This window comes from Drosophila biarmipes, unplaced genomic scaffold, assembly GCF_025231255.1.
Source record: "Drosophila biarmipes strain raj3 unplaced genomic scaffold, RU_DBia_V1.1 ptg000008l, whole genome shotgun sequence".
NCBI classification, from domain to species: Eukaryota; Metazoa; Arthropoda; class Insecta; order Diptera; family Drosophilidae; genus Drosophila; species Drosophila biarmipes.
In genome coordinates, this window is record NW_026114529.1 from 474710 (window position 1) to 496870 (window position 22161).

A 22161-nucleotide genomic window follows, 5' to 3' on the forward strand; every position below is an offset into this window, starting at 1 on the left:
GCGGTTGGAAATCAAGGATGGAGAACACGAGAATTTGGAGAACTTGGGAGTGTGGGAAACATTGGAGTTTGGAGAGCAAGAGACTTTGGAGACAAAGAGAGTTTGGAGACCAAGGATGGAGAAAGAGAGAACGGAGACTTGGCGGGCAGAGCGAGAGTGCTGTGTGCAAAAGGAAATAACGGGACGCCGTTTTGAATTTTGGACCAAGAGAGAAGGTGCCACATCTCGGCAGCGGAGCGGCACAAAAGCATGCCATACGAATCACGGGAACCAGCGGGACGGCAGCATCAGGCAGACGTCGGTGGGAAGCAGCGCACGAAGGACAAGAGGGTCGAACAGGAGCCATGGACTTTAGACCCGGTGTCGATCACAATCGGTCGATCACGAGGAGTCGAGTCGAAGAGTTAAGACAAGCAGTCGATCAGATGTCAAGTGAATAGAAAACTAACCAAGTAAACTACGAGGAAGCCACAACAAGGCGAGTCGTCGAAAGCAGCGCCGTGGGAGCCTACAAGGAGCAAGATCGCTGGGTCGACACGGTCGGGATTTGGATTACAAGGAATCTCCGAACTGAGACACAGGTGGCTGAGGTCCAAAGGCCACAACACGGAAACATCAAGGCAATCTGCTTATTCCTGCCAACGAAGTCCTGGCGTTACGCCTGGAGGGTCTGCCAGACTTGGAGCAGTGAAGGCCGGCGATAAGAAATCGTCAGCTCGGGGGTAAGCCTGTCGAACCCCAGTGTACCTCACCCCAAGCACTACCTTGGCGTGTCCCGGCGTGAGCTCCGTGCGTCTAGTGGAATTGAGCAGTTCCTGGCGCGATCAGCAAAAGCGGTCGATCAGTACGGTCTCGAGTGGAATTTTCCAGCCTACAACCAACCCCGAGAGTTACGAGCCAGAATGGGGAGAAGTCCCGGATCGGCGTATGCCCGAAAACCCAACACCAGAAGTCACGCTACGTACAGCCACCCAGTCAGGAGCCGTTCACAGGACAACGCCATCAGCAAGCAGGACACCACACCGCAACAGCGATGCAAGGAAGATCGTGCCCGTAGGAACGGCACGGGCAGTAAGCGAAAGGGTGAGGCTAGGGTGGAACGTTCGATTACACAAGGCGTAGAAACGAAGTGAAGTGCGAGGCAGCTTCCTGCCATTTCGTCTTGACTGTCCGCGCGATCTGAGCGGAAACCCCAGTGGGACCATGCGGGACAGAAAAAGGGACAGGCGGTCGTGTGTCAAGAGGAGTGATCCTGGAGAGCACGTCAGTCTGTTCACCCTAGTCTGAGAACGGTGACGCTTCCCAAATATTTAAAATAAAGAATTTTAATTTAACCCGCACCGAAGCAAAGAGCCGGTGGGGTCGGAGACGCATCTGAAAGCAGGGGCAAGAAAGGGGGCACACATGATGGCAGCAACCTGAAACGAAAGAAAGAGGTTAGTGCGGAGGCAAAGAAACAAAACTCCACCATACTAACCCGCTGCAAACTGAATGCTAAGTCCTCTCCGCTTCGGAAAGTCGAAGAAAGGATAAGAGAAAAGTGTGAAAAGGAAATTGAAAACTCACTTAGAAGTTGCAAATTTGCAGAATCATCATACAGTAGTAGTATCGGTGCCCAGTGGAAACAGATGGAGAATTGGCACGGGAGAACGTGAGAGTTTGGAGATCAAGGATGGAGAACATGAGAATTTGGAGAACTTGGGAGTTTGGAAAACGTTGGAGTTTGGAGAGCAAGAGACTTTGGAGGCAAAAAGAGTTTGGAGACCAAGGATGGAGAAAGAGAGAACGGAGACTTGGCGTGCAGAGCGAGAGTGCTGTGTGCAAAAGGAAATAACGGGATGCCACCGGACTTTGGACGCGGCTGTGAATTTTTGGACCAAGAGAGAAGGTGCCACATCTCGGCAGCGGAGCGGCACACAAGCATGCCATACGAATCACGGGAACCAGCGGGACGGCAGCATCAGGCAGACGTCGGTGGGAAGCAGCGCACGAAGGACAAGAGGGTCGAACAGGAGCCATGGACTTTGGACCCGGTGTCGATCACAATCAGTCGATCACGAGGAGTCGAGTCGAAGAGTTAAGACAAGCAGTCGATCAGATGTCAAGTGAATAGAAAACTAACCAAGTAAACTACGAGGGAGCCACAACAAGGCGAGTCGTCGAATGCAGCGCCGTGGAAGCCTACAAGGAGCCAGATCGCTGGGTCGACACGTTCGGGATTGGGATTACAAGGAATCTCCGAACTGAGACACATGTGGCTATGGTCCAAAGGCCACAACACGGAAACATCAAGGCAATCTGCTTATTCCTGCCAACGAAGTCCTGGCGTTATGCCTGGAGGGTCTGCCAGACTTGGAGCAGTGAAGGCCGGCGATAAGAAATCGTCAGCTCGGGGGTAAGCCCGTCGAACCCCAGTGTACCTCACCCCAAGCACTACCTTGGCGTGTCCCGGCGTGAGCTCCGTGCGTCTAGTGGAATTCAGCAGGTCCTGGCGCGATCACCAAGAGCGGTCGATTAGTACGGTCTCGAGTGGAATTTTCCAGCGCCGCGACCAACCCCGAGAGTTACGAGCCAGAATGGTGAGAAGTCCCGGATCGGCGTATGCCCGAGAACCCAACACCAGAAGTCACGCTACGTACAGCCACTCAGTCAGGAGCCGTTCACAGGACAACGTCATCAGCAAGCAAAACACCACACCGAAACAGCGACGCAAGGAAGATCGTGCCCGTAGGAACGGCACGGGCAGTAAGCGAAAGGGTGAGGCTAGGGTGGAACGTTCGTTTATACAAGGTGTAGAAACGAAGTGAAGAGCGAGGCAGCTTCCTGCCATTTCGTCTTGACTGTCCGCGCGATCTGAGCGGAAACCCCAGTGGGACCATGCGGGTCAGAAAAAGGGTCAGTCTGTTCACCCTAGTCTGAGAACGGTGACGCTTCCCTAAGCGCGTTGTTGACAAGCAGTCACCGAGTCAACGCGCCAAGGACAAGCAGCGAACAAGGATCTTTAGGGAGCTATAAAACTGGAACACCGCGTCGACGAGGCGAGAGGATATCAAGACAACCAGAACCGTCGCAGACGCCGAGGACCAGCAATAAACCCACTAAGTACCCGTGAATTCTCTGCTTTCTTTTTAAACTACTGGGCGGTCACGTTTATATAGATTTGGCGGGACGAAGACACACAATCTACTGAGCTAGCCGCACAAATCTCGTAGCGAATAGAAAGTAAACAAATCAGTTCGTCACAGGATAAATTTGCGTTTGTACAACATTTGCCAATCAACGAAGGTCCCTCTGGTAACCTAGAAATTTTTATAGCCAATGTCGAGGAACTACTTATGTTCATTCGGTGCGTAGATAAGACACCGTACGGGCAAATGATTTTCAGGGCTATCCGGAATAGAGTAAAAGGCAAGGTACATGAAGCATTGACCCTTTGTGGTACACCACTCATCTGAAACGAAATCAAAGCAAACCTTTAACGACTTTACACTAGCGAGAAGACAGAAGCTCTATTGATTCGCGAAATTCAAACCTTACCAAGCGGACTCTTCGTTAATAATATATTCTTCGCAATAGCAAAGTTGAAAAGCTAACTGGTGTCATTGACTAATGATCCAAATCGTGACGTCAAAATCCTCACGGCAAAACACGCCCTATACTCCGACATCTGCCTCAATGCTATAGTGGGACTAAACGGCCCACTAAAAACAATAATATGATCCCCAAATTCGGAATCTATAGATCGAGGATCTGCGGCTGGAGCAGAGAAGGTGGCGGCTTCGGAAGGCCACCAGCGGCGCAGACGGCCGTATCCAGACCGGCACAGCAAGGGTCGAGTGGGTCAGCCAGGAGCCACATGCGGGGGACGAACTCCCCGCAGCCAGGACGAGCGGGTAGCGGCAGCCACGCTGGAGTTCCCGCTGAACTTGGAAGCGCTGCGGAAGACGGAGGAGAAGCGGTTGAGAGAAATAGAGGAGGACCCTGAGTGGCAGGCCCGCTTGCGACGGTCCGAAGAGGAGGAGCAGCAGCTGTGGGAGGAGCCGGCATACTCACCCACCCCGAGGTATGTCACCGAACCGTGGGTACTGCCCCAAGAGGAGGCCGACGATCGGGCTGCCACAGCTCAAACGGCAACACTCGGCGGCTGTGGTGTCCGAAATAGCGGCGCAATGATGGCAGCAACCTGAAACGAAAGAAAGGGGTTAGTGCGGAAGCAAAGAAACAAAACTCCACCATACTTACCCGCTGCGAAGTGAATGCTAAGTCCTCTCCGCTCCGCAAAGTCGAAGAAAGGCTAAGACAAAAGTGTGAAAAGGAAATTGAAAACTCACTTAGAAGTTGCAAATTTGCAGAATCATCATACAGTAGTAGTATCGGTGCCCAGTGGGAACAGATGGAGAATCGCCACGGGAGATTTGAAGTTGCTATGCGGAGGACGACCAGCGCTGTAGAAGCTCAACAAGTTAAAAGCGTCGAGGGAACGTCGAGGGAGCAACGAGGGAGCACTGAGGGAATCGGAACGAGATGCGCAAGGACTCGAATGCTAGGATACACAAGGGAACGCCGGAGAATAGGAGCGATGACTTTTTAAATCTTTCCCGAAGTAAGGGGGAATGTGAGGAGTTGAATAACTCCGGCCGGCCGCTTACCAGGTACGCGGCGAATTCGCATAGTGACGGTGAGGCGAAGAGCGGTTGGAAATCAAGGATGGAGAACACGAGAATTTGGAGAACTTGGGAGTGTGGGAAACATTGGAGTTTGGAGAGCAAGAGACTTTGGAGACAAAGAGAGTTTGGAGACCAAGGATGGAGAAAGAGAGAACGGAGACTTGGCGGGCAGAGCGAGAGTGCTGTGTGCAAAAGGAAATAACGGGACGCCGTTTTGAATTTTGGACCAAGAGAGAAGGTGCCACATCTCGGCAGCGGAGCGGCACAAAAGCATGCCATACGAATCACGGGAACCAGCGGGACGGCAGCATCAGGCAGACGTCGGTGGGAAGCAGCGCACGAAGGACAAGAGGGTCGAACAGGAGCCATGGACTTTAGACCCGGTGTCGATCACAATCGGTCGATCACGAGGAGTCGAGTCGAAGAGTTAAGACAAGCAGTCGATCAGATGTCAAGTGAATAGAAAACTAACCAAGTAAACTACGAGGAAGCCACAACAAGGCGAGTCGTCGAAAGCAGCGCCGTGGGAGCCTACAAGGAGCAAGATCGCTGGGTCGACACGGTCGGGATTTGGATTACAAGGAATCTCCGAACTGAGACACAGGTGGCTGAGGTCCAAAGGCCACAACACGGAAACATCAAGGCAATCTGCTTATTCCTGCCAACGAAGTCCTGGCGTTACGCCTGGAGGGTCTGCCAGACTTGGAGCAGTGAAGGCCGGCGATAAGAAATCGTCAGCTCGGGGGTAAGCCTGTCGAACCCCAGTGTACCTCACCCCAAGCACTACCTTGGCGTGTCCCGGCGTGAGCTCCGTGCGTCTAGTGGAATTGAGCAGTTCCTGGCGCGATCAGCAAAAGCGGTCGATCAGTACGGTCTCGAGTGGAATTTTCCAGCCTACAACCAACCCCGAGAGTTACGAGCCAGAATGGGGAGAAGTCCCGGATCGGCGTATGCCCGAAAACCCAACACCAGAAGTCACGCTACGTACAGCCACCCAGTCAGGAGCCGTTCACAGGACAACGCCATCAGCAAGCAGGACACCACACCGCAACAGCGATGCAAGGAAGATCGTGCCCGTAGGAACGGCACGGGCAGTAAGCGAAAGGGTGAGGCTAGGGTGGAACGTTCGATTACACAAGGCGTAGAAACGAAGTGAAGTGCGAGGCAGCTTCCTGCCATTTCGTCTTGACTGTCCGCGCGATCTGAGCGGAAACCCCAGTGGGACCATGCGGGACAGAAAAAGGGACAGGCGGTCGTGTGTCAAGAGGAGTGATCCTGGAGAGCACGTCAGTCTGTTCACCCTAGTCTGAGAACGGTGACGCTTCCCAAATATTTAAAATAAAGAATTTTAATTTAACCCGCACCGAAGCAAAGAGCCGGTGGGGTCGGAGACGCATCTGAAAGCAGGGGCAAGAAAGGGGGCACACATGATGGCAGCAACCTGAAACGAAAGAAAGAGGTTAGTGCGGAGGCAAAGAAACAAAACTCCACCATACTAACCCGCTGCAAACTGAATGCTAAGTCCTCTCCGCTTCGGAAAGTCGAAGAAAGGATAAGAGAAAAGTGTGAAAAGGAAATTGAAAACTCACTTAGAAGTTGCAAATTTGCAGAATCATCATACAGTAGTAGTATCGGTGCCCAGTGGAAACAGATGGAGAATTGGCACGGGAGAACGTGAGAGTTTGGAGATCAAGGATGGAGAACATGAGAATTTGGAGAACTTGGGAGTTTGGAAAACGTTGGAGTTTGGAGAGCAAGAGACTTTGGAGGCAAAAAGAGTTTGGAGACCAAGGATGGAGAAAGAGAGAACGGAGACTTGGCGTGCAGAGCGAGAGTGCTGTGTGCAAAAGGAAATAACGGGATGCCACCGGACTTTGGACGCGGCTGTGAATTTTTGGACCAAGAGAGAAGGTGCCACATCTCGGCAGCGGAGCGGCACACAAGCATGCCATACGAATCACGGGAACCAGCGGGACGGCAGCATCAGGCAGACGTCGGTGGGAAGCAGCGCACGAAGGACAAGAGGGTCGAACAGGAGCCATGGACTTTGGACCCGGTGTCGATCACAATCAGTCGATCACGAGGAGTCGAGTCGAAGAGTTAAGACAAGCAGTCGATCAGATGTCAAGTGAATAGAAAACTAACCAAGTAAACTACGAGGGAGCCACAACAAGGCGAGTCGTCGAATGCAGCGCCGTGGAAGCCTACAAGGAGCCAGATCGCTGGGTCGACACGTTCGGGATTGGGATTACAAGGAATCTCCGAACTGAGACACATGTGGCTATGGTCCAAAGGCCACAACACGGAAACATCAAGGCAATCTGCTTATTCCTGCCAACGAAGTCCTGGCGTTATGCCTGGAGGGTCTGCCAGACTTGGAGCAGTGAAGGCCGGCGATAAGAAATCGTCAGCTCGGGGGTAAGCCCGTCGAACCCCAGTGTACCTCACCCCAAGCACTACCTTGGCGTGTCCCGGCGTGAGCTCCGTGCGTCTAGTGGAATTCAGCAGGTCCTGGCGCGATCACCAAGAGCGGTCGATTAGTACGGTCTCGAGTGGAATTTTCCAGCGCCGCGACCAACCCCGAGAGTTACGAGCCAGAATGGTGAGAAGTCCCGGATCGGCGTATGCCCGAGAACCCAACACCAGAAGTCACGCTACGTACAGCCACTCAGTCAGGAGCCGTTCACAGGACAACGTCATCAGCAAGCAAAACACCACACCGAAACAGCGACGCAAGGAAGATCGTGCCCGTAGGAACGGCACGGGCAGTAAGCGAAAGGGTGAGGCTAGGGTGGAACGTTCGTTTATACAAGGTGTAGAAACGAAGTGAAGAGCGAGGCAGCTTCCTGCCATTTCGTCTTGACTGTCCGCGCGATCTGAGCGGAAACCCCAGTGGGACCATGCGGGTCAGAAAAAGGGTCAGTCTGTTCACCCTAGTCTGAGAACGGTGACGCTTCCCTAAGCGCGTTGTTGACAAGCAGTCACCGAGTCAACGCGCCAAGGACAAGCAGCGAACAAGGATCTTTAGGGAGCTATAAAACTGGAACACCGCGTCGACGAGGCGAGAGGATATCAAGACAACCAGAACCGTCGCAGACGCCGAGGACCAGCAATAAACCCACTAAGTACCCGTGAATTCTCTGCTTTCTTTTTAAACTACTGGGCGGTCACGTTTATATAGATTTGGCGGGACGAAGACACACAATCTACTGAGCTAGCCGCACAAATCTCGTAGCGAATAGAAAGTAAACAAATCAGTTCGTCACAGGATAAATTTGCGTTTGTACAACATTTGCCAATCAACGAAGGTCCCTCTGGTAACCTAGAAATTTTTATAGCCAATGTCGAGGAACTACTTATGTTCATTCGGTGCGTAGATAAGACACCGTACGGGCAAATGATTTTCAGGGCTATCCGGAATAGAGTAAAAGGCAAGGTACATGAAGCATTGACCCTTTGTGGTACACCACTCATCTGAAACGAAATCAAAGCAAACCTTTAACGACTTTACACTAGCGAGAAGACAGAAGCTCTATTGATTCGCGAAATTCAAACCTTACCAAGCGGACTCTTCGTTAATAATATATTCTTCGCAATAGCAAAGTTGAAAAGCTAACTGGTGTCATTGACTAATGATCCAAATCGTGACGTCAAAATCCTCACGGCAAAACACGCCCTATACTCCGACATCTGCCTCAATGCTATTGTGGGACTAAACGGCCCACTAAACAACAATAAACAATAATTAGATCCCCAAATTCGGAATCTATAGATCGATGATCCGCGGCTGGAGCAGAGAAGGTGGCGGCTTCGGAAGGCCACCAGCGGCGCAGACGGCCGTATCCAGACCGGCACAGCAAGGGTCGAGTGGGTCAGCCAGGAGCCACATGCGGGGGACGAATTCCCCTCAGCCAGGACGAGCGGGTAGCGGCAGCCACGCTGGAGTTCTCGCTGAACTTGGAAGCGCTGCGGAAGACGGAGGAGACGCGGTTGAGAGAAATGGAGGAGGACCCTGAGTGGAAGGCCCGCTTGCGACGGTCCGAGGAGGAGGAGCAGCAGCTATGGGAGGAGCCGGCATACTCACCCACCACGAGGTATGTCACCGAACCGTGGGTACCGCCCCAGGAGGAGGCCGACGATCGGGCTGCCTCCCCTCCGGGCTGGCTGCCGGAGGTGCCGCTCACGCTGCGGTACGAGAGGTCGCTGACACGACCACCATCACCGGAACGCGAGCTGTCCTCTCCCCGGCCTCCACCAGGTTCCGGGTGAATCGCCCCGATAGAGGCCCACGCGGTCACCCAAGCCAAGGTTCGAGCGGCCGACGGTGGCGAAGTCGCACCCGCGACCGGACCCGCCGCAGCACCACACGTATCGATTGGGGCTCGCGGTGTGAGGGTGTTTATAGAGCAGACCGAGGCCAAATATTTAAAATAAAGAATTTTAATTTAACCCGCACCGAAGCAAAGAGCCGGTGGGGTCGGAGACGCATCTGAAGGCAGGGGCAAGAAAGGGGGCACACATGATGGCAGCAACCTGAAACGAAAGAAAGAGGTTAGTGCGGAGACAAAGAAACAAAACTCCACCATACTAACCCGCTGCGAACTGAATGCTAAGTCCTCTCCGTCGAAGAAAGGATAAGAGAAACGTGTGAAAAGGAAATTGAAAACTCACTTAGAAGTTTCAAATTTGCAGAATCATCATACAACAGGAAGGGGGGCGCCTTGATAGGCGGTCGATTGGCACTGGACAATAGTGCGATCGATGGGCACAAGCAAAATGGAAATATAGGTCATGAAAAACATCGCGGCGAGCAAGTGGCAACGGCGCACCTGCGATATCGATATCGTGAACAGGCCCTCTGGGTATCGATAGCCGATTAGTATCGGTGCCCAGTGGGAACAGATGGAGAATCGCCACGGGAGATTTGAAGTTGCTATGCGGAGGACGACCAGCGCTGTAGAAGCTCAACAAGTTAAAAGCGTCGAGGGAACGTCGAGGGAGCAACGAGGGAGCACTGAGGGAATCGGAACGAGATGCGCAAGGACTCGAATGCTAGGATACACAAGGGAACGCCGGAGAATAGGAGCGATGACTTTTTAAATCTTTCCCGAAGTAAGGGGGAATGTGAGGAGTTGAATAACTCCGGCCGGCCGCTTACCAGGTACGCGGCGAATTCGCATAGTGACGGTGAGGCGAAGAGCGGTTGGAAATCAAGGATGGAGAACACGAGAATTTGGAGAACTTAGGAGTGTGGAAAACATTGGAGTTTGGAGAGCAAGAGACTTTGGAGGCAAAAAGAGTTTGGAGACCAAGGATGGAGAAAGAGAGAACGGAGACTTGGCGGGCAGAGCGAGAGTGCTGTGTGCAAAAGGAAATAACGGGACGCCGTTTTGAATTTTGGACCAAGAGAGAAGGTGCCACATCTCGGCAGCGGAGCGGCACACAAGCATGCCATACGAATCACGGGAACCAGCGGGACGGCAGCATCAGGCAGACGTCGGTGGGAAGCAGCGCACGAAGGACAAGAGGGTCGAACAGGAGCCATGGACTTTGGACCCGGTGTCGATCACAATCAGTCGATCACGAGGAGTCGAGTCGAAGAGTTAAGACAAGCAGTCGATCAGATGTCAAGTGAATAGAAAACTAACCAAGTAAACTACGAGGGAGCCACAACGAGGCGAGTCGTCGAAAGCAGCGCCGTGGAAGCCTACAAGGAGCCAGATCGCTGGGTCGACACGTTCGGGATTGGGATTACAAGGAATCTCCGAACTGAGACACATGTGGCTGAGGTCCAAAGGCCACAACACGGAAACATCAAGGCAATCTGCTTATTCCTGCCAACGAAGTCCTGGCGTTACGCCTGGAGGGTCTGCCAAACTTGGAGCAGTGAAGGCCGGCGATAAGAAATCGTCAGCTCGGGGGTAAGCCTGTCGAACCCCAGTGTACCTCACCCCAAGCACTACCTTGGCGTGTCCCGGCGTGTGCCCCGTGCGTCTAGTTGAATTGAGCAGGTCCTGGCGCGATCAGCGAGAGCGGTCGATCAGTACGGTCACGAGTGGAATTTTCCAGCCTACGACTAACCCCGAGAGTTATGAGCCAGAATGGGGAGAAGTCCCGGATCGGCGTATGCCCGAAAACCCAACACCAGAAGTCACGCTACGTACAGCCACCCAGTCAGGAGCCGTTCACAGGACAACGCCATCAGCAAGCAGAACACCACACCGCAACAGCGATGCAAGGAAGATCGTGCCCATAGGAACGGCACGGGCAGTAAGCGAAAGGGTGAGGCTAAGGTGGAACGTTCGTTTACACAAGGCGTAGAAACGAAGTGAAGAGCGAGGCAGCTTTCTGGCATTTCGTCTTGACTGTCCGCGCGATCTGATCGGAAACCCCAGTGGGACCATGCGGGACAGAAAAAGGGACAGGCGGTCGTATGTCAAGAGGAGTGATCCTGGAGAGCACGTCAGTCTGTTCACCCTAGTCTGAGAACGGTGACGCTTCTATAAGCCCGCACGGCTGACCCTAAAGCGAGTCTGAATTGTTGCCAAGCAGTCACCGAGTCAACGCGCCAAGGACAAGCAGCGAACAAGGATCTTTAGGGAGCTATAAAACTGGAACACCGCGTCGACGAGGCGAGAGGATATCAAGACAACCAGAACCGTCGCAGACGCCGAGGACCAGCAATAAACCCACTAAGTACCCGTGAATTCTCTGCTTTCTTTTTAAACTACTGGGCGGTCACGTTTATATAGATTTGGCGGGACGAAGACACACAATCTACTGAGCTAGCCGCACAAATCTCGTTGCGAATAGAAAGTAAACAAATCAGTTCGTCACAGGATAAATTTGCGTTTGTACAACATTTGCCAATCAACGAAGGTCCCTCTGGTAACCTAGAAATTTTTATAACCAATGTCGAGGAACTACTTATGTTCATTCGGTGCGTAGATAAGACACCGTACGGGCAAATGATTTTCAGGGATATCCGGAATAGAGTAAAAGGCAAGGTACATGAAGCATTGACCCTTTGTGGTACACCACTCATCTGGGACGAAATCAAAGCAAACCTTTAACGACTTTACACTAGCGAAAAGACAGAAGCTCTATTGATTCGCGAAATTCAAACCTTACCAAGCGGACTCTTCGTTAATAATATATTCTTCGCAATAGCAAAGTTGAAAAGCTAACTGGTGTCATTGACTAATGATCCAAATCGTGACGTCAATCAATCCTCACGGCAAAACACGCCCTATACTCCGACATCTGCCTCAATGCTATAGTGGGACTAAACGGCCCACTAAAAACAATAATGTGATCCCCAAATTCGGAATCTATAGATCGAGGATCTGCGGCTGGAGCAGAGAAGGTGGCGGCTTCGGAAGGCCACCAGCGGCGCAGACGGCCGTATCCAGACCGGCACAGCAAGGGTCGAGTGGGTCAGCCAGGAGCCACATGCGGGGGACGAACTCCCCGCAGCCAGGACGAGCGGGTAGCGGCAGCCACGCTGGAGTTCCCGCTGAACTTGGAAGCGCTGCGGAAGACGGAGGAGAAGCGGTTGAGAGAAATAGAGGAGGACCCTGAGTGGCAGGCCCGCTTGCGACGGTCCGAAGAGGAGGAGCAGCAGCTGTGGGAGGAGCCGGCATACTCACCCACCCCGAGGTATGTCACCGAACCGTGGGTACTGCCCCAAGAGGAGGCCGACGATCGGGCTGCCACAGCTCAAACGGCAACACTCGGCGGCTGTGGTGTCCGAAATGGCGGCGCAATGATGGCAGCAACCTGAAACGAAAGAAAGGGGTTAGTGCGGAAGAAAAGAAACAAAACTCCACCATACTTACCCGCTGCGAAGTGAATGCTAAGTCCTCTCCGCTCCGCAAAGTCGAAGAAAGGCTAAGACAAAAGTGTTAAAAGGAAATTGAAAACTCACTTAGAAGTTGCAAATTTGCAGAATCATCATACAGTAGTAGTATCGGTGCCCAGTGGGAACAGATGGAGAATTGGCACGGGAGATTTGAAGTTGCTATGCGGAGGACGACCAGCGCTGTAGAAGCTCAACAAGTTAAAAGCGTCGAGGGAACGTCGAGGGAGCAACGAGGGAGCACTGAGGGAATCGGAACGAGATGCGCAAGGACTCGAATGCTAGGATACACAAGGGAACGCCGGAGAATAGGAGCGATGACTTTTTAAATCTTTCCCGAAGTAAGGGGGAATGTGAGGAGTTGAATAACTCCGGCCGGCCGCTTACCAGGTACGCGGCGAATTCGCATAGTGACGGTGAGGCGAAGAGCGGTTGGAAATCAAGGATGGAGAACACGAGAATTTGGAGAACTTGGGAGTGTGGAAAACATTGGAGTTTGGAGAGCAAGAGACTTTGGAGACAAAGAGAGTTTGGAGACCAAGGATGGAGAAAGAGAGAACCGAGACTTGGCGGGCAGAGCGAGAGTGCTGTGTGCAAAAGGAAATAACGGGACGCCGTTTTGAATTTTGGACCAAGAGAGAAGGTGCCACATCTCAGCAGCGGAGCGGCACACAAGCATGCCATACGAATCACGGGAACCAGCGGGACGGCAGCATCAGGCAGACGTCGGTGGGAAGCAGCGCACGAAGGACAAGAGGGTCGAACAGGAGCCATGGACTTTGGACCCGGTGTCGATCACAATCGGTCGATCACGAGGAGTCGAGTCGAAGAGTTAAGACAAGCAGTCGATCAGATGTCAAGTGAATAGAAAACTAACCAAGTAAACTACGAGGAAGCCACAACAAGGCGAGTCGTCGAAAGCAGCGCCGTGGGAGCCTACAAGGAGCAAGATCGCTGGGTCGACACGGTAGGGATTTGGATTACAAGGAATCTCCGAACTGAGACACAGGTGGCTGAGGTCCAAAGGCCACAACACGGAAACATCAAGGCAATCTGCTTATTCCTGCCAACGAAGTCCTGGCGTTACGCCTGGAGGGTCTGCCAGACTTGGAGCAGTGAAGGCCGGCAATAAGAAATCGTCAGCTCGGGGGTAAGCCTGTCGAACCCCAGTGTACCTCACCCCAAGCACTACCTTGGCGTGTCCCGGCGTGAGCTCCGTGCGTCTAGTGGAATTGAGCAGTTCCTGGCGCGATCAGCAAAAGCGGTCGATCAGTACGGTCTCGAGTGGAATTTTCCAGCCTACAACCAACCCCGAGAGTTACGAGCCAGAATGGGGAGAAGTCCCGGATCGGCGTATGCCCGAAAACCCAACACCAGAAGTCACGCTACGTACAGCCACCCAGTCAGGAGCCGTTCACAGGACAACGCCATCAGCAAGCAGGACACCACACCGCAACAGCAATGCAATGAAGATCGTGCCCGTAGGAACGGCACGGGCAGTAAGCGAAAGGGTGAGGCTAGGGTGGAACGTTCGATTACACAAGGCGTAGAAACGAAGTGAAGTGCGAGGCAGCTTCCTGCCATTTCGTCTTGACTGTCCGCGCGATCTGAGCGGAAACCCCAGTGGGACCATGCGGGACAGAAAAAGGGACAGGCGGTCGTGTGTCAAGAGGAGTGATCCTGGAGAGCACGTCAGTCTGTTCACCCTAGTCTGAGAACGGTGACGCTTCTATAAGCCCGCACGGCTGACCCTAAAGCGAGTCTGAATTGTTGCCAAGCAGTCACCGAGTCAACGCGCCAAGGACAAGCAGCGAACAAGGATCTTTAGGGAGCTATAAAACTGGAACACCGCGTCGACGAGGCGAGAGGATATCAAGACAACCAGAACCGTCGCAGACGCCGAGGACCAGCAAATTATCAAGCCGTCTGTAGTTATACCCGCAATAAACCCGTGAATTCTCTGCTTTCTTTCTGAACTACTGGGCGGTCGAGTAAGATTGGGGCTCGCGGTGTGAGGGTGTTTATAGAGCAGACCGAGGTCAAATATTTAAAATAAAGAAATTTAATTTAACCCGCACCGAAGCAAAGAGCCGGTGGGGGCGGAGACGCGGCTGAAAGCAGGGGCAAGAAAGGGGGCATACATGATGGCAGTACCCTGAAACGAAAGAAAGAGGTTAGTGCGGAGGCAAAGAAACAAAACTCCACCATACTTACCCGCTGCGAAGTGAATGCTAAGTCCTCTCCGCTCCGGAAAGTCGAAGAAAGGATAAGAGAAAAGTGTGAAAAGGAAATTGAAAACTCACCTAGAAGTTGAAAATTTGCAGAATCATCATACAACAAGAAGGGGGGCGCCTTGATACGCGGTCGATTGGCACTGGACAATAGTGCGATCGATGGGCACAAGCAAAATGGAAATATCGGTCATGATAAACATCGCGGCGAGCAAATGGCAACGCCGCACCTGCGATATCGATATCGTGAACAGGCCCTCTAGGTATCGATAGCCGATTAGTATCGGTGCCCAGTGGGAACAGATGGAGAATTGGCACGGCAGATTTGAAGTTGCTATGCGAAGGACGACCAGCGCTGTAGGAGCTCAACAAGTTAAAAGCGTCGAGGGAGCACTGAGGGAATCGGAACGAGATGCGCAAGGACTCGAATGCACAAGGGAACGCCGGAGAATAGGAGCGATGACTTTTAAATCTTTCCCGAAGTAAGGGGGGAATGTGAGGAGTTGAATAACTCCACACAAACCCCAGCATCAGATGGCCGGCCGCTTACCAGGTACGCGGCGAATTCGCATAGTGACGGTGAGGCGAAGAGCGGTTGGAGAACGTGAGAGTTTGGAGATCAAGGATGGAGAACATGAGAATTTGGAGAACTTGGAAGTTTGGAAGTTTGGAAAACGTTGGAGTTTGGAGAACAAGAGACTTTGGAGGCAAAAAGAGTTTGGAGACCAAGGATGGAGAAAGAGAGAACCGAGACTTGGCGGGCAGAGCGAGAGTGCTGTGTGCAAAAGGAAATAACGGGATGCCAGCGGACTTTGGACGCGGCTGTGAATTTTGGACCAAGAGAGAAGGTGCCACATATCGGCAGCGGAGCGGCACACAAGCATGCCATACGAATCACGGGAACCAGCGGGACGGCAGCATCAGGCAGACGTCGGTGGGAAGCAGTGCACGAAGGACAAGAGGGTTGAACAGGAGCCATAGACTTTGGACCCGGTGTCGATCACAATCAGTCGATCACGAGGAGTCGAGTCGAAGAGTTAAGACAAGTAGTAGATCAGATGTCAAGTGAATAGAAAACTAACCAAGTAAACTACGAGGGAGCCACAACAAGGCGAGTCGTCGAAAGCAGCGCCGTGGGAGCCTACAAGGAGCCAGATCGCTACGTCGACACGTTCGGGATTGCGATTACAAGGAATCTCTGAACTGAGACACATGTGGCTGAGGTCCAAAGGCCACAACAGGGAAACATCAAGGCAATCTGCTTATTCCTGCCAACGAAGTCCTGGCGTTACGCCTGGAGGGTCTGCCAGACTTGGAGCAGTGAAGGCCGGCGATAAGAAATCGTCAGCTCGGGGGTAAGCCTGTCGAACCCCAGTGTACCTCACCCCAAGCACTACCTTGGCGTGTCCCGGCGTGAGCTCCGTGCGTCTAGTTGAATTGAGCAGGTCCTCGCGCGATCAGCGAGAGCGGTCGATCAGTACGGTCTCGAGTGGAATTTTCCAGCCTACGACCAACCCCGAGAGTTACGAGCCAGAATAGAGAGAAGTCCCGGTTCGGCGTATGCCCGAGAACCCAACACCAGAAGTCACGCAACGTACAGCCACCCAGTCAGGAGCCGTTCACAGGACAACGCCATCAGCAAGCAGGACACCACACCGCAACAGCGATGCAAGGAAGATCGTGCCCGTAGGAACGGCACGGGCAGTAAGCGAAAGGGTGAGGCTAGGGTGGAACGTTCGATTACACAAGGCGTAGAAACGAAGTGAAGAGCGAGGCAGCTTTCTGGCATTTCGTCTTGACTGTCCGCGCGATCTGAGCGGAAACCCCAGTGGGACCATGCGGGACAGAAAAAGGGACAGGCGGTCGTGTGTCAAGAGGAGTGATCCTGGAGAGCACGTCAGTCTGTTCACCCTAGTCTGAGAACGGTGACGCTTCCCTAAGCGCGTTGTTGACAAGCAGTCACCGAGTCAACGCGACAAGGACAAGCAGCGAACAAGGATCTTTAGGGAGCTACAAAACTGGAACACCGCGTCGACGAGGCGAGAGGATATCAAGACAACCAGAACCGTCGCAGACGCCGAGGACCAGCAAATTATCAAGCCGTCTGTAGTTATACCCGCAATAAACCCGTGAATTCTCTGCTTTCTTTCTGAACTACTGGGCGGTCGAGTAAGATTGGGGCTCGCGGTGTGAGGGTGTTTATATAGCAGACCGCGGCCAAATATTTAAAATAAAGAATTTTAATTTAACCCGCACCGAAGCAAAGAGCCGGTGGGGGCGGAGACGCGGCTGAAAGCAGGGGCAAGAAAGGGGGCATACATGATGGCAGCAACCTGAAACGAAAGAAAGAGGTTAGTGCGGAGGCAAAGAAACAAAACTCCACCATACTTACCCGCTGCGAAGTGAATGCTAAGTCCTCTCCGCTCCGGAAAGTCGAAGAAAGGATAAGAGAAAAGTGTGAAAAGGAAATTGAAAACTCACTTAGAAGTTGAAAATTTGCAGAATCATCATACAACAAGAAGGGGGGCGCCTTGATACGCGGTCGATTGGCACTGGACAATAGTGCGATCGATGGGCACAAGCAAAATGGAAATATCGGTCATGATAAACATCGCGGCGAGCAAGTTGCAACGCCGCACCTGCGATATCGATATCGTGAACAGGCCCTCTAGGTATCGATAGCCGATTAGTATCGGTGCCCAGTGGGAACAGATGGAGAATTGGCACGGCAGATTTGAAGTTGCTATGCGAAGGACGACCAGCGCTGTAGGAGCTCAACAAGTTAAAAGCGTCGAGGGAGCACTGAGGGAATCGGAACGAGATGCGCAAGGACTCGAATGCACAAGGGAACGCCGGAGAATAGGAGCGATGACTTTTAAATCTTTCCCGAAGTAAGGGGGGAAGGTGAGGTGTTGAATAACTCCACACAAACCCCAGCAGCAGATGGCCGGCCGCTTACCAGGTACGCGGCGAATTCGCATAGTGACGGTGAGGCGAAGAGCGGTTGGAGAACGTGAGAGTTTGGAGATCAAGGATGGAGAACATGAGAATTTGGAGAACTTGGAAGTTTGGAAAACGTTGGAGTTTGGAGAACAAGAGACTTTGGAGGCAAAAAGAGTTTGGAGACCAAGGATGGAGAAAGAGAGAACGGAGACTTGGCGGGCAGACCGAGAGTGCTGTGTGCAAAAGGAAATAACGGGATGCCAGCGGACTTTGGACGCGGCTGTGAATTTTGGACCAAGAGAGTAGGTGTCACATCTCGGCAGCGGAGCGGCACACAAGCATGCCATACGAATCACGGGAACCAGCGGGACGGCAGCATCAGGCAGACGTCGGTGGGAAGCAGTGCACGAAGGACAAGAGGGTTGAACAGGAGCCATAGACTTTGGACCCGGTGTCGATCACAATCAGTCGATCACGAGGAGTCGAGTCGAAGAGTTAAGACAAGTAGTCGATCAGATGTCGAGTGAATAGAAAACTAACCAAGTAAACTACGAGGGAGCCACAACAAGGCGAGTCGTCGAAAGCAGCGCCGTGGGAGCCTACAAGGAGCCAGATCGCTACGTCGACACGTTCGGGATTGCGATTACAAGGAATCTCCGAACTGAAACACATGTGGCTGAGGTCCAAAGGCCACAACAGGGAAACATCAAGGCAATCTGCTTATTCCTGCCAACGAAGTCCTGGCGTTACGCCTGGAGGGTCTGCCAGACTTGGAGCAGTGAAGGCCGGCGATAAGAAATCGTCAGCTCGGGGGTAAGCCCGTCGAACCCCAGTGTACCTCACCCCAAGCACTACCTTGGCGTGTCCCGGCGTGAGCCCCGTGCGTCTAGTTGAATTGAGCAGGTCCTGGCGCGATCAGCAAGAGCGGTCGATCAGTACGGTCTCGAGTGGAATTTTCCAGCCTACGATCAACCCCGAGAGTTACGAGCCAGAATGGGGAGAAGTCCCGGATCGGCGTATGCCCGAAAACCCAACACCAGAAGTCACGCTACGTACAGCCACCCAGTCAGGAGCCGTTCACAGGACAACGCCATCAGCAAGTAGGACACCACACCGCAACAGCGATGCAAGGAAGATCGTGCCCGTAGGAACGGCACGGGCAGTAAGCGAAAGGGTGAGGCTAGGGTGGAACGTTCGTTTACACAAGGCGTAGAAACGAAGTGAAGAGCGAGGCAGCTTTCTGGCATTTCGTCTTGACTGTCCGCGCGATCTGAGCGGAAACCCCAGTGGGACCATGCGGGACAGAAAAAGGGACAGGCGGTCGTGTGTCAAGAGGAGTGATCCTGGAGAGCACGTCAGTCTGTTCACCCTAGTCTGAGAACGGTGACGCTTCCCTAAGCCCGTTGTTAACAAGCAGTCACCGAGTCAACGCGCCAAGGACAAGCAGCGAACAAGGATCTTTAGGGAGCTACAAAACTGGAACACCGCACCGACGAGGCCAGAGGATATCAAGACAACCAGAACCGTCGCAGACGCCAAGGAACAGCAAATTATCAAGCCGTCTGTAGTTGTATCCACAATAAAGCCACTAAGTACCCGTGAATTCTCTGCGTTTTTTCTGAACTACTGGGCGGTCACGTTTATATAAATTTGGCGGGACGACGACACACAATCTATTGAGCTAGCCGCACAAATCTCGTAGCGAATAGAAAGTAAACAAATCAGTTCATTACAGGATAAATTTGCGTTTGTACAACATTTGCCAATCAACGAAGGTCCCTCTGGTAACCTAGAAATTTTTACAGCCGATGTCGAGAAATTACTTATGTTCATTCGGTGCGTAGATAAGACACCGTACGGGCAAATGATTTTCAGGGCTATCCGGAATAGAGTAAAAGGCAAGGTACATGAAGCATTGACCCTTTGTGGTACACCACTCATCTGGGACGAAATCAAAGCAAACCATAAACGACTTTACACTAGCGAGAAGACAGAAGCTATATTGATTCGCGAAATTCAAACCTTACCAAGCGGACTCTTCATTAATAATATATTCTTCGCAATAGCAAAGTTGAAAAGGTAACTGGTGTCGTCGACTAATGATCCAAATCGTGACGTCAAAAACCTCACGGCAAAACACGCCCTATACTCCGACATCTGCCTCAATGCTGTTGGGGAACGAAACGGCCCAATAAAAACAATAATTAGATCCCTAAATCCGGAATCTAAAGAAAAGGCTTACGAAATGGCACAAATAGAACAGAATTTTTATTACCAAAACTTTGGCAGTCCGCAGAATAATCGCCACCGCGAGAACTCTAACGACCTACATAATAATCGTCGTCGCGAAAATGCTAACGATCAACAAAATTACCGCCACCGCGAAAAGTCGGGAGACCGGAACCGCCCGTATCAACGTACCCAACAGAACCAGAGACAATCAGGTAGCAATAGCACTAGGAGAAACGACACGCGACAGCAGTCCCAAATCCGACAGGAGACTCATTCGCCTAGGGCACAGAACCCATTCCGAAATCAATCAGGATCAAAAAACAACGACAAACGACTGCCTTGCAACATCAACGATGGCGCAAATTTTTTACAAGAAGTCTCGGACAACCAGTCGGCTTCTTAAAAAGGAAGCCCAATGGAAAATATTTACCTTATGTTCTTTTATCTTCAAAACTCTTTACAACAAACCCGCTTAAATTTCTCATAGACACCGGGTCCACCTACTCCTTTATAAAACCGGCATTGGTTACAAAAGACCACATTATAAAATTAAACAAATCAATACAACAGAAAAATTCTTTTCGTTTGACTTCCATCCACATTTGAATGGCCTTTTGGGCATGGATTTCATAAGCAGATTAGATGCAAAAATAAACATAGCAGACTCTGTCCCAGAATTTATGAAGTCTTCTCTACCAATCTTAACAAGCAGTAGACACAGCACACACGGTTCCACTTAACGCGAAGGTGAGATTATCACTTCCTTTAAATTTAATGCAGGGGGATTTCTTATTCGAAACTACAACCTTAAGTAATGACTTATCAATAACGGGTGGACTTTATACCGCAGTTGCTGGCTTTGCACACATTGAAGTCTGCAACAAGTCAGACTATGACCAAACAGTGTAATTAGAGAAACCACTACAAGCGGAGACGGCCCCTGTACAGGATTACGAGTATTTGAACTGCATGTTCGCGGGGGAAGCTCCACAACCCACAGACGCACAGTCAAAATTAGATATTCAAACAGGACAATTGAACGATAAAGAAACAGAAAACTTAATTAAACTTTTCAAACAATTCAAGAAACTTTTCTATAATGAGGATAGCCAACTTACGTTTTCAAATGTTGTTAAACACTCGATTCCCACAGTAGACGACATACATACCAAATCAAATAAATACCCTTCTATACACAAAGAAGTTCGGAAACAAATTTCAAGGATGCTTCAACAGAAGATTATCAAAAATAGTCATTCCCATTGGAGCGCACCTATATGAGTCGTGCCTAAGAAAACTGATTCACGAGGTCAGAAAAAGCGGCGATTGGTAATAGATTTGCGTAAATTAAACGGAACAACCACTTTAGATGGGTACCGAATTCCCAATATAGCAGACACATTAGACAGTATGGGGAAAATGAAATATTTCACAACAATTGATTTAGATAGTGGTTTTCATTAGATTGAAACGGAATTTATCGTTGAAAACGGATGCCTTTCGGTCTCAAGAACTGAAGTGCACCCTTCCAGCGCGTTATGGACAACGTCCTGGGAGACTTAATGGGAAAAAATTGCCTTGTTACCTTGACGACATTGTTATATTCTCCCCTCCGCTACAGATCCATGTTACAGACATTAAGTCAGTGTTCACTAAACTACAAATAGCAAACTAAACAAGGAAAAACGCTATAGTCGAGTGCCTCGACTATCAGATACCCGTTACTTAGCTAAAGGAAGAACGCTATAGTCGAGTGCCTCGACTATCAGATACCCGTTACTCAGCTAAAGAGAGCAAAAGAGAAATTTTATGTGGGCTGCAAAAAGATTTAAGCGTTTAAACCGCTTATATGCATTAGAGTGGGCGAGGCACATTTTTATGAGCAGAAAAACTATATTTTAGGGCGCCACCTACTGGCCATTTTAGTAGACTTTTATGTAGACGGCAGACAGATCTAAGCGTATAAACCGTTTGTGGGCGTTAGAGTGGGCGTGGCACACTTTTTTTAGGTCAGTCACATTTCAGTTAAAATTTTGTTTCCATCATGAAAACTGTAGGCGCTACAGATTTTCGCGGATTGTGGGCGTTAGAGTGGGCGTGGCACCCCGCTAAAACAAACTTGCGCTGCGCAGGAAGCCCAGGAATCTGCATGCCAAATTTGACTGTTTTATAGTTTCCAAGATCTCAGAGTTCATGCGGACAGACGGACATGGTTAGATCGACTCGGCCT

At 51.4% G+C, this 22161-nt stretch overlaps 1 long non-coding RNA gene across 1 annotated transcript; it reads right to left on the reverse strand.

Moving 5' to 3' along the window:
• Window positions 1–3762: 3762 nt before the first annotated feature.
• On the reverse strand, window positions 3763–9367 carry LOC127011786 (uncharacterized). Its single transcript, XR_007765099.1, has 3 exons — window positions 9339–9367; window positions 4243–4294; window positions 3763–4183 (listed from the first exon to the last, which is right to left on the reverse strand). It is a non-coding gene; the product is annotated as an uncharacterized LOC127011786 (long non-coding RNA).
• Between the last annotated feature and the right edge of the window lie 12794 nt (window positions 9368–22161).